This window comes from Lates calcarifer, linkage group LG7_2, assembly GCF_001640805.2.
Source record: "Lates calcarifer isolate ASB-BC8 linkage group LG7_2, TLL_Latcal_v3, whole genome shotgun sequence".
Taxonomy (NCBI): Eukaryota; Metazoa; Chordata; class Actinopteri; family Centropomidae; genus Lates; species Lates calcarifer.
The window spans coordinates 2,304,751-2,317,647 of record NC_066854.1 but is presented as its reverse complement, the minus strand read 5'-3'; the positions used below and the strand labels follow the sequence as shown (position 1 = coordinate 2,317,647).

General features: G+C 39.3%; 1 long non-coding RNA gene and 1 other non-coding gene across 3 annotated transcripts in view; one reads left to right on the top strand and one right to left on the bottom strand.

Moving 5' to 3' along the window:
- Positions 1 to 489: 489 nt before the first annotated feature.
- Positions 490 to 12,897, top strand: part of LOC127139148 (uncharacterized) — a 161,662-nt gene continuing 149,254 nt past the window's right edge. The window contains exons 1-6 of one of the 2 annotated variants that reach the window (XR_007809138.1): positions 490 to 598; positions 1,300 to 1,388; positions 1,558 to 1,655; positions 1,851 to 1,934; positions 2,070 to 2,160; positions 4,732 to 4,810. This is a non-coding gene — a long non-coding RNA (uncharacterized LOC127139148). Of the gene's footprint in view, positions 599 to 1,299; positions 1,389 to 1,557; positions 1,656 to 1,786; positions 1,935 to 2,069; positions 2,161 to 4,731; positions 4,811 to 12,897 lie in introns of both variants that reach the window. The other variant, XR_007809137.1, reaches the window with a different exon arrangement.
- On the bottom strand, positions 3,209 to 3,281 carry trnam-cau (transfer RNA methionine (anticodon CAU)). Its single transcript has one exon. It is a non-coding gene; the product is annotated as a tRNA-Met (tRNA).

Genomic DNA, 12,897 nt, shown 5'->3' with positions numbered 1-12,897 from the left:
TCAAATAAAATATGTGCAGCTGAAGCTGAAAAACTGCACAACTACGGCAGAAATGCATTTTTTCATGTGACTTAAGGGAGTTTAAATATCTGTTGAGCTTGTTGGAAATCTGTGTATACTAAACCCTGTTTTGGATGTGATTTAGAGAACAGATCACAATATAGGCAGAAATTAATACTGTGTGACAAAGAAAAACTAACCTAAGATATTTATATATATATAGAGAGAGAATATAGATTTTATATTTCCATCGTTTGTCTTGTGAAACAATGGAGTAAAGCTGTGAACATATGATATACACTTTATTTCTGACCCACAAGAATTTAACAGCACACTAATAAGACTTAATTTTAATTAAACAGTGCAGTCAGTGTTGCGCAGATCATTTGCTAATTGCCTGACCAATCAGAAGTCAGCATTAAGCCCGGACCAATCCCTGAGCGTCACATCCCATTGTTACACGGAAGTGTCACACGTGTATGGACCTGATAATTAGCAACTGCGTAGCATTGCAGTAGATGCTAACCTCAAGTAAACTTTCTTTCTTCGAGTTGCTGAAGTCCGTCATCATGTATCGTCGACGAATATCCTCTTTATGGTGAGAGACACGACCTGGAGTTTGTTGAGTTGTTTGATTTGTTTCTTTTCTCCTATAAAATATTAATGTGTTAGCTCGTTTAACTTGAGGTTTTAGCTCGCCATGCAAACCTGTTGCCAGCTTTCCCCGAACTTATTCACACGTTTATTTAGTAACGTAAAATCAGATTTAAGCTCGGTTATTCACGATCAAGCAGTTTTGGGAGTAGTAAAGTAGCCGTGTAAGATTAATTAGGCTAACTTTTACTTAAGTTTAATATCAGTAAAATGTACGCACAACACACGAACTAAAAAATTTCCCTATGTCGCAAAATGGTTGCCGTCAATGTTATGTTGTAGAATTTGTGCTGTTGTTTTAGCTTTTCGCGGCATGTTCGTGTAAGTGTGATTAAAATACTTGGATTTTCATACTTCTAATAAAGTTCTTTCTTTAATGTGACATGAAAACTTACATTTTTTCAAGAAAAATGATATTTGACATACACAATTCATACGCATACTGTGTAGGTAATGTGTAATGTTATTGCCACATTTGCTGTCTAGTAGTAGGATATTTGAGCTCCTTGGTAACTGAAGGCCCAGTAGAAATATCTTGTGCAAAACTCTTGACAAAGCCAGTGATGGATGGGACGCAGGAGGAATTGATTGAGCGTGTCATATGGAAGTTGATCTCTCTATCCATCTCTCTTTCTCTTTTTGCAGTTGCACTGTGGTGAAAATGAGCTCCGTTGTGTTGCAGCCTCGCTCTGGTGCACAAATCATTTTTAACTCCACAGAGGAGCCCTGAACAGGTAAACTCCAGAGCTGCTGACATGTTATTACATTACCAGTGGGACAACACATCATGAAAGAAATACAGCAGTGTGTTATAAAAGCCTAAAACTAATTTTATCAGTTTAAATTAAGCATTTATTCATCAGTATAATAAAGAATGATTCAGTTTTTTCTCATCTTTTGTAGGTTGGCCATGTTTTCAGTTGGTTTACTCAGCAAAGTAACCTACAACTGCATACAGCGAGTGAAATCACAATAAGTACAGGAGTCAAAGTCAGCAGGAGGTGAGTATTTTATGAATCTAATTAATTTTAAAGTATCAATTGTAGTTTTAAGCGTTATTCTAATATGAAAATAATCCAACACACCACAGCACAGACACTTGAATTAAACTTTTCTTCTTCTCATCCTATAGGAAATATTCCATCCAAGTGTAATGCAAAATTTTAACAGAATTATTTTAGGCATTTTCACTCAAGAAACCATCAACTTAACGTTACCTGAGGGCGAACTCATTCACGAGGTTACAGGATCTGACGAGCCACAAAGGTCTAACATCTGTGGTAGGCTGAGGCCAAGCACCTCAAGTCATCAAAAATAACACAAGTTCTAACTTTAACATTTGGTGGATATATATTTACAACAAAAATCCTTCTTAGAGTGTTTCTCTCTGCAAATCTTGCTTGTTTTGTTTTTAGGTAAAGATTCCTTCAGTGTTCATCACCCAGGAGGTTTTTATCAGGAGGTGAATTATCCCCAGTCTCCTCTTCTCCAAAACAAACGGACCAGGTAATTAAAACCAGTAGTTAAAATGTGTGTTTCTCTGATGCTCTTGGGTGGACATATATGTCATGAGGGGCTGCAAGAGTTAATAAGTACCCCCTTCCTGGCTTAAATTCACCTCTTGCTAACAGTGATTATTTTTTTTGATTTTCTCTCTGTTACTCTATAATGTAACTGATAAAGTGTCTATTTGTTTAAGGGGAAAGCTGAGACTAAGTGAGATGTTGGATTTGAGCGCCACATTATACACGTAATAACAGTTTAAGGATACAATCCATCACTGCTGTCCTGTGTCACATCAGCCAGTGGAGGAAGGAAAAAAGTTGATCTGTCTCCCTGGGTCATCGTTTTTCAGCATATTAGATGACAAATAATTGGTCATTCATCAATAACAATAGATGAAAGCTGGAATGATTTATTGCCTTTATAATAAAAATTGGGCTGGCCCTACGATGATGATGGAGCTCTCTGGTCAGTCAAGCAGAAAGAATAGGGGGAACGTAGCGAGGTAGAGAAAAAATGAGAGGAAAGGAAGGAAGAGGATGCGGGGGAGGCAAGAGTGAGGGAGGAGAAAGGGAGGAGAGAGAGGAAGGAAAGGTGGAGCTGGAGGGAAAAGGAGGAAAGAATGAAAATTATAGGCGTGTAAAGGGAGAACAAACAATGAAAAAGATAAATGAAAAGAAGGATAGAGAAAAAGAAGAAAATGAAAAGGAAGGGGATTGAGAATTGAACAAGAAAGAAAAGGAAGGAAAACTTATGAAAAAGTGTAAGGGTGACTTATCCTTCATTACAGCCTGTAAATCTTCCTGTGTAGTGTCATAAAACTGTAAAAAAATGTCCTGCCCGATCATCATCCTGAAAATCTTCTCCTGAGACAATGTCATCAATAGGCTGAACATGTTGCATTGACAGGTCCAGAGGATTGTGTGGTGAAAAACAGGCAATTAGCAAGGATTTACAGTTGAAGTCGCTGGAGCTGCCGCTGCCTCACTTTGTTTGCAGCTCGGTTAGATAAACTTTGTTAATTCCACAGGGGTGAATTTGCAAAAACATGTGCCCCGTGTGAGGCTCGAACTCACGACCTTCAGATTATGAGACTGACGCGCTGCCTACTGCGCCAACGAGGCTGCTAAGGTTCTCTGATTATTGTCATTTTAGAGTCAGGCTGCTGCTTTTTCACAAAATTATGTTATTTTTTGACCCTCTCAGATGCTTCAGAGTTGTGTTCAGTAATTATGGCTTTGCCTACTAGTGTCCTCTAAACTTTTTTGGGGGGATTACTGATGTGCATTAAAGCACTGCTGATTGGGTGGCTTACACAAAAAACATCTTTTTCTTATTTTTCTAAGGACTTAGTTACAGAAAAATACCTTGATAATTCAGTTTTGCATTTTGGTTTGAAATGTTTTGGCTTTTCTGTAAAGGTATTGAAAGTTTTTATTTCCACTTTCTGAACTCATTCACAAGGTACTGTAGAAAGTCAAATCTGCGGTGTCTATTTGCCTGTCTGTCTCCCTGACAGACAAATTTCCCTAACAGCAAGATCCTCTGAGGAGCAGACGGTCATGAGCTACATTATACCTCTTCCACTTACTTAGTTCCAGCTGCCCTGCCATTGACCACCTATCAAGTCATGATGGATCGCTCTAACCTGATAATCCTGCACAGTTGCAAGATGTGAACACACTGCAATCCTTTTATTGACCGCTTCACTGAACCACAGATCCCTGCCTGATTGCCACCTTGCTGCGATACTGACAAAGGCCTCTCCATCCTCTGCTATCAGAGCTTGTCCTCTAGGATTGCTCTGGATGGGGTTTGGGATTAAAGCTGGGTGATAACCTGAAAATGTAAGGGTGTATCAGTATTAACAGTCACTGGCTAACTTAATTTTACTCACATCAGTATGAGCTTGTACTTTCAGTCAGTCGTCATCCATCCAACATCATGAATACTAAATATACTAAAAAATACTGATATTTTAAGTCCTGTCAGAGTATACATGGGGGAAAAAAACAAACATTCAACATGCTTAAAAAGTGCTTGAAGATGGATTAGTTAAAGAGATTATCTTCTGTAATTATAATTTAGTGGTAAACATGGGTATTTATTGATTCATATTTCATGCAGATGCAATAATGCACTGGAAAAAGACCAGATGTCTTTAAGAAATAGATCAATCTGGATAAAATATAAAGGGCTGGAAGATTATAATTGCAGGATACTGGTTAATAATATGCATGGCTGGTATGCTGATAAATCTTTGGCTGTGGATGTTTAGCTTGTCCATTCTTTGGCCAGTAACCAGCAATCATGTAGACACTTGGGGACACATTTATATTTTAATTTAAGAATAGAACAGAGAGTATTTCTTGCGCTTTCCATGACAGTCAGCCATCAAACTATGCACTGTGAGATGGCATCCTGTCCAGTATATTCTGTAGCAGCCTCTTCGGCAGGTAATCACTGATGCTCTTTTCTAATAAAATACATTTAGCTGGTAAAACAGGGAACAAGGTTGTTGGGTTTTAAAATGTTTAACTTTAAATGCATTCTCATACACATTTTGATCCACAGGACTCTGGATGCACAGCTGCCAATGGACAGACCTGAGTGTGCCGATCATCATCATCATCATCAAGCTTTTCACCTGTATGTAAGTTGACAATTTTTTTTTTAAACATAAGGCAGACCTTTTATCTTGAATACACAATTTAATTTGATTGGTAGTGGTGGTATGTGTATCTGATGTAAAGGGGTGCATAAAGAACTTTAGCAATGAATGATTTGTCAAATAATATGGTATTTCTTAACACAAAGAATATGAGGAGATGTTTACAGGCAAGATCATTTAATTTATTTGGAAAATACCCAAATACTTTTTTACTTCAGACTGTATTTATTTGATACTTTAAAATGGTATAAACACCTATAAGAAAGTAGTTTGTCTTTGGTCTAAGCATAAAATAAAGTCTGCTCAGTCTGTTCAGACACAAAGGATATCACTAGCCTGGCAGTTTTTGTAGGCAGGTCTGCTTTGAGCTCAGGCAGCAGTCCACAACAAAGAGGGTCCTTTACACTGATGAGAGGATCATGTGATTCTTTTTTTTGTTTTTTTGTTTGTTTGTGTGTTAACATCCTTCTTGTTCGGAGGATACTTGGCTTGCATTTAGCACATAGGTTCTCCTAAATACAGTTTACAGTTTGCACACATCTATTTTTAGTCACAAATGTGAGTGAAACATTAGCATTTTTGAGCTCTGGTGGCTGCAGATGGCAGTCCAACGTAACCAGCTTGTGCACCATTCTGTGTATGATCACTTTTTTCCATCTATCAGTAATCGTTGTTTCCGTTGTGGTTGTCTTCATAAACCATGAGCTGCTTGTCAGCTGAATAGTTAGATTGTGCTTGTGGATGATTGAATTAATTTGAGGACAAAAGATGCAGATGTCAAAACTCCTACTGAAACCATATTTGTAGCTTAAAACGTTTTAAATATAATAAATTAATGTATATTTCTTTATATAGAAACAAATATTGTAACATCAAATCTCAAATCTGGAGCATTTATTCACAGGCTTCTAGGCCACTTCTTCCCCACAAAAGTTGGTGAGACATATTTGGTTCGGCTATTAATTTGTCAAAGTAATTAATGGAAAGTGGAAGAGTGAAAGTGCCTCAGTCCATCTCAGAGCTTTTCCTCGTCACCATCATGGCAGCCACTTCATCTGTGCTGAGTGCAGAGCCAACTTGTGTGTCGCAGTTATCAAAAGTCATAATCTCTGTATTTATTTGGCCGCTAGCCGAGCTGGCAGGCCTTCAGTCACAGAACAAACTGGATCCACAACCTGCCAAAGCATCGTCCGAATCGATAGATCCAGTTACAGTAAGAGGCTGTTTACCTCGTCATCTCGGGAGGAGGAATTGTAGCCAGGCTCGCTCAGTCGCTCTCTTTGCATTCTGGGAAAGCTGACAGACACTTGGAGCTTTGTGGTGGGAGGGTTGTTGGACGTGTAGGTAGGGGTCCAATTTTGAAGAAGAGTGATGGAGGATTGTTTTACAGCCATGGCAAGAGACAGCTGGCAAATCATGCAATCTGAGAGGTTTCACTTGGCCAACTTTCTTACTTCCTTCCCTCTTTCTGCATTTCGCTTACCTTGTTCGTGCACTAGCTTCTACAGTAGGATCCTTCTTTTTTCCTTGGTTGTAAAATCTTTATGGCTCTTTGATTCCTCCTCTTCTTTTGTTCTTTCTCCCTTCTGTCCATCATTAATAGTTTTACTGCTTTGCTCTGTTACCTCCTGTCCACCCTTTTTGTTCTCCTTTCCTCTGTACTCCCTTTTTTCCTCATTTTTTTCTCAACCTTTTGTCCTTCTTTCATTGTTTCACCTTTTTGGCCTCATTCATTCCTGAGGTACCTCATTGATTTAAACAATAATCATATTTAAAAAAGTTTTAGCACTCTGTGTTTCCTTGCAACCTACATCTTAATGACCTTAATTGCAGAACAGGACAGTTGTAAGGCAAAGCCTTTTCACCTCTTGTCTCTCCTAACCACCCTGACTCCTTCTTTCCTCTGTTCTTGCTTCCTTTGCCCTTGGTGTCATTTGGACTTCCTTGCAGATCACGGTCCCCTCTCTTCTGCTTCTCTGACTTCTGTAATTCTGTTCACTCTCCCCTTCCTGAGTAATTGAAGTAATTTCCCACCTTGGCTATGATGAATGTGTCCCACGCTCCCGCCATGCCCTTCTACTTTAGCCGGCCTAATTAAAGAAAACATTCCATGATTGCCTATTTTTCCTCGAGCGTGACAACCTATTATTCTCCCCAGCACCTGATTAGAGAGTTATTATGCTTAGATTTAGATTGATTTAACCGGGCAGCCTAATAAAAGACTACTTGGGGTTTGATTTAAAGTGGGGGAATTGCAGGTTTTGGAGCCAGTCACGGTGTGTAATTGTTATTACTGGTTCATGATATGAGCAGAGTGGCGGAGAGGGGAGTTCTTGAAATTGAATTAGAAAATTAGAAGGTCACTGTGCGAACAACAGGTGACATTTTGGGACATTCTTGCCACGATAGAGCTGTCAGGAGGAGGAACGATCAGGCACAGATTTGTCTGGAATGATAAATCGCATCCATCATGGCCTGCAGAAACTGACTATTTCTATCAAAGCAAGATTAATGTCTCCATCAACTGCACCATCGCGGCTCATAATCATCCAGAAGAATTGTTTGCAAAATGGGTAAACTGACTGTTGTTTGTGTTGTGGTGCTCTGCCCTGGGTTGGTACTGTCTCAATAAAAATCAAATGAGGATACAGTCACATAACCCAGCTGTACTTTTTGTAATAATCACAGTTCTGTCAGGTGGCATGCGGGGCATCTTTCAATTATAATGAATGATTGCTCAGCCATGTGAGTTGATTGTAGGTTGGTACTGAAACCTTTTCGTAGATTTTTTTATTTTTTTTGTTAAATGAAATGAAAAGAATGTAATATCATACATTTATTATAATGCATTATTATTTATTTGTTGCTCTCCTTTTCACTGCTGTCCCACAGTGATCATTCAGAGGTGAGAGGTCAGAGTTGACTGCACATCAGCAACTCAGTTGAAAGGTTTTCAGTGTCTTGCCTGCACAATGACTTAAAGCATGACCTTGCAGTTAACGGCATCGGTTCTCAATATGCCACCATGCTTGAACCTCAAACACTGCACTTTTTAGGCGGCAAGTGACATTTTAAACCTGGAACTGGCACCGAAAGTACCTACTTTAGCTAACATCTGTTTTGGACACCCCCGAGCTGAATGGCAAGTCCTCTCCGCGGCTTCGCTCAGATCTAGTTAGCATAACTGCACTTACTTACTGACGCGGCTGAACAGCATTTTGATAAATGGCACGATTAGAGCTAAAATGAACAATTTGACTCGGGCCACGCCATTGAAAGCACAGGGGCTTTATACTCACTGTCAAAGGGGCGAATCAAGTCCATCTTTCATGTCTGAAATCCAGCAGTGTCAGAGTGAGCTTGGTGTAAGTTGTCTTTGACATGTATTCACTGTTTGGATTATTGGCAGTCACTTCTTCAATGTCACTGTGAGTAATGGCTACATACTGTAGTGCAGCTTGTAACTGCATGCATAGACTGATCTATGAATAGATGAAAAGACTGATGGCTTGAGTCATAGATACTGTAGGTGAATGAACACATTTAAATAGATTAAAGAATATCATATTTTAAATTGATTAATTGCAAGGAAATTGTGCAATCAACCAAATTCATTGATTACTTTTTGAGATGTCTTGCTAATTGAAACAGAAAACAAACCTTGGTTGAAGTTAAGAAAAGTCAGATTTGTCAGTGACTCTGGTAATTGTTCATGACATGTTTGTTTATTAAGATAGAATGAAATATGAAGTCAAAAGGACTTAGAAAGGCTACAGTTCCTAGGCCACAGCTGTATAAGCAGCGGTCATAGATCAGAGCTACAGTATATTGCTTTGATTTGCCCTTAATGTCTTTCTTGTACAGAAGATCAACCCCATGTGTTAGTAGCAGGGAGGTGTGTTTTAAGACATAAGAGTTGAAATGTTAGATTTTCCATCCTTGTATAATCACTATGGTTGATAAATAGTCACATACACAATACATTTTTCACATATGGTAGGTGAAATTGCACCAGACAAACCTCTGCATATAAAAAACAGATGCATGCATGTGATACGAGCACATAGAGTAGTATGGGTGAGCAGAAAAGCCTCCCTGTGAGGGAGCATTTCGCTGTGCACAAATGTCTGCACAGGGTTGTGATGAGCTTGAACTTTCCTTTGTGCTCACAGTTGTTCAACACTCGCTCTCTCCTCAACTTTTGAGACAGGGGCAGTGGCTGATGTCTCCACTCCTTTGATTGGTCTCTTTCAACACCCACAGTCTCCAAGCCAGAGAGTGTGCAGCTGCTAGTCTGAAATCAGACAGGTGCTGCTTGAATTGAGAGAGTATTATCTCTCATCAGCTTTGTTAATCTGTTCTCCTGGACAGTTGACTTAACAACTGATATCTTGCTGTCATCATGTGATTATTGTGCCCCCCAGTTCCCTCTTTTGTGACACCACGTGCCTGTACTGCTAATACAAACCAGTAGCATGTATTTGTTAGAACAGCAAATAATGGCAACCATCCTCGACTATATCCTCTACTTTTCGTGTCCAAAAAGATTTTGTTTCAGCGTTGCAACAAGCTGAACCACATCAAATAAATTTCAGGATTTTAAAAACAACATTGTGCTCTATAAATTGCAGATGCATGCAAAATGATGTATATGAAATAATCATATTGATATATATGCAATGAAACGTTCCACTTTCATGCATTATGTCACCTCATAGATGTCCTAAAATGATAAATAAATTATGCATGCACATGTTTGCAGTGCCTCACTGTCTGTAGGTGTGCAGTTGCATCTGTGTGTTGTTTGCAGTTAAGTAGAATGACCTGGTCCTATACCACCACAGTTTATTTGTTACATTGGTTATTAAAGCTGTCTGCCATCTGGCAACAGAATGAATGGGAAGAGGCAACAGCCAGTAAATTGTGCAGAGATAGATCCTTTATTTGTCCAGTCAAGCAGCAAATATAGACCTGAAGTGGCACAGCATGAGTGGAGTGAGATATGAAAGGAAGCAGGGAGGATGGTAAGGAACGGGAAATGAGAGGAGAGGAAGCATAAAAGGGGGGAGGAAAGGGAGAGAAGGAAAGAGGAATGAGAAAGGGGCAGAGACTAAGCTGAAGGTGAGGCAGGAAAAGAGGAAGAAGAGTGAAGAAAAGTTTGGAGATGGTGAGAAGGAAGAAAATGAAGAGATGAATAGGATTGAGGGAGGGTACATTACATACACAGACTCAATACAGTGTGTTTATATTATGCATTTAAAGGTAGTCAGGACAAGTGCTGTATCTTTTGGAAGTTTGTGTCAGCTCTGAGGTGCACAATAACTAAATGCTGCTTCTTCACATTTACTTTTGACTCTGGGAGCAGTTTGTAGACTGAAAGACGGTTCATTTAGTAAAACACAGTCACAGATAGATTTTAAAATACTGAGAGAGGGATGAAACTGAGAGCAGGGAAATAAAACTTGACATGGGGAGGGAGAATGGGATGCAAGGAAAAGGAGGATGGTGCAGAAAGAAAGGAAAGAGGGAGTGGAGTGGAAAAAATGGTTGATGTGGTGAAGGGAAGGATAGATGAGGAGTAGAAGGAGCAGAGGGTGGCATATAGAAATGAAAGAGAAGAAAGAGGGAGGAAAGAGAAAAGAGGCATGAAGAGGAGGGAGAGAGGGATAACAACAAATTAAATGGTCTAGAGAGAAGTGCAGGAAAGAAATTGGAGTAATCGACATTGGAGTGAAAAAGAAAAAAGAAATTATGTATGCATGATGTTTATTAAGTCTTGGATAAATGAGATGTTGCAGCAGCAGGCTGGACGATAAAGCTAAACATTAAAAATAAAGAGATGATTTCTTTAAAGGATTAATAGCACTCTGAAGTCACTGATGATCACTCACTGAAGACTTCATTATTCCAATTAATGGGCCCCTCCGCTACTTGACCTGACCGTCAAAATTAGTGGCAAGGAACCTTTAAGTCAGATGGATGAACTGCCACAGCCTTGCCGGCTAATTGGCAGCCACAATCAAGAGCGAATATGTATCAGGAGAAGAAGAGGAGGCTGAATATATTAGCAGAATGAGAAGAAGAAGAAAAATGAGGCTGTAAGCAACATGGCAGCACCAACTGTCTGGATGTCAGTGGTGGAAAAATGGTCATGGGAAGGAGAGATGGAAGGGGAAAATGATTAAGAAATCAAAGAGAATATTTTGGAGGAGTTGACCAGAATATTCTATACATACATATACATCTCAGTGTTGGAGAGAGTTAGTTTTGTTAAAATTAACCTGATGAAATCGATATGATGCACTAATCACATAGGTTTTGGTAAAATGATGGGATTCACATATGTTTGTGGTTCTATGGGACAGTGATGATTGTCATATTTTTCTGCTGTTCATAAAAAGAACAGAATTGTGTGTGTGTTGGTATTAATCAGTCAGTACCACATGGATACAGATGATAAGCTGCTGCTTCTTGTCAGAGACATGGTTCACACTTGCCTCATTTGAGCAGCAAACATTATATATATAAAAAAAACTTACAAAACACACCTCTGCTGTGACAGTTAGATCTCTGCTCTGTCTGATGTGTAGGCGTAGAGTCGATACGACCAGTGTGGGTTGTGCATTCAGGGCCCTCAGGGGCATCCACAGAGCAGAGATGAACAGGGCCCAGGTGAGTCGTGGTTGTTTCTCGCTAATGCAAACACAACCAATGGCCTCTTCGTGTCCTCCCATCGATTTTCTCTTTCAGGAGAGAGGAGTGAAGAAAGGGGATAAAAAATGGCAGCACGCTCTCCCTCTCATGCATCAAGCAAGTCGGGCATAAAATAGTCCGTTTGGATGGGTGATCATGAACTGGCAGCAACAGGGAAGTTTACCATAGCTAAATGGATGCCCAGACTCCACTTTTTATCTGCCTCCCACCTCACGTTGCAGCTGTAATTTATGGTAATAATATCCCTTGAAATGGTGGCGGGAGAAGAAGCAGATGAGAAATGGTCATCATCGCAGCATGTTTACATTGGGCTATATGATTGTGGGAAACAGGAGTTTGAGCACTGTAGGGGCGGAAGCTGTATCTCTTTGGGCTGATTGGAAAAGGTGATTCTTCTGAGGTTTTTCACAGCTTCAGTGAGCTTTAGCCTTCATTAGAGCCATTGCTCAAGAAAATCCAAATGCTCACAGGCCCTGCTGCCCCCTCATTCTTCTCAGCATGGGTTGTTTTGTACACCATGTTTGTACCATTGCTTGCTCTATTTATATGCTGTTAGTGTGCTACTAGCTTATGTGCATTTGTGAATCATTTTAAGGCCCCAGAAATGTTTTATTACAAGTTTTCTTTCTTATAACTTTATATCTTGTGTTTAGTACAATTTGGGTTCACTGCAGGCGTTTTTCCTCAAGAAAAAGACCAATATGGTGAAAGTGCAGTCGATGATGATTCATATCTATTTCTGTTTCAAGGTCATAGAGGCTGATAGGTGATAGAACATGTAGGTTTCTCTTATTGTGAGCAGCCCACGCAATGCACAACAGTCACCTGAATGTTCACACCTTCCTGTCTTCAACTATAAATACAGTCTGTGTAGCCATAGATCATGCACTCAAGATTGTGAGGGTTGACTGCTCTTGATACTGAAAATGCTCTTATTTCAACTTGTTTTCTCATTGAATGTTGGTAAGAATATGCAGAAAAAAATATTCCCCTCAATAACCTTGTCTTACTTTACAACAGTTTCTGTTTATATATGCTGATATAATCATTTAGTGTCATGTTAACATTTTCACAAAATAGTGTTGATTCCCAGCAAGCCCTCCTTAGAAAAAAGAGTTTCTGAGGTTATTTAAAAAATGTGCAGTTTTGTTTTTATGTATAACTGTGGGAAAACAGTTCATTGTATTCATTATTTTAAGTGATATGCATAAAGTGATAGACTTGTTATATTGATTTCAACCATAGCCCAGCCCAAATATACAGTATAGTCTTTATTCACACAAGGCTCCGTATTTTGTGACTGCACCATTGCATGAAAAATGAAAATTGTGTTGTGCATCTTTTTTTTTGAACAT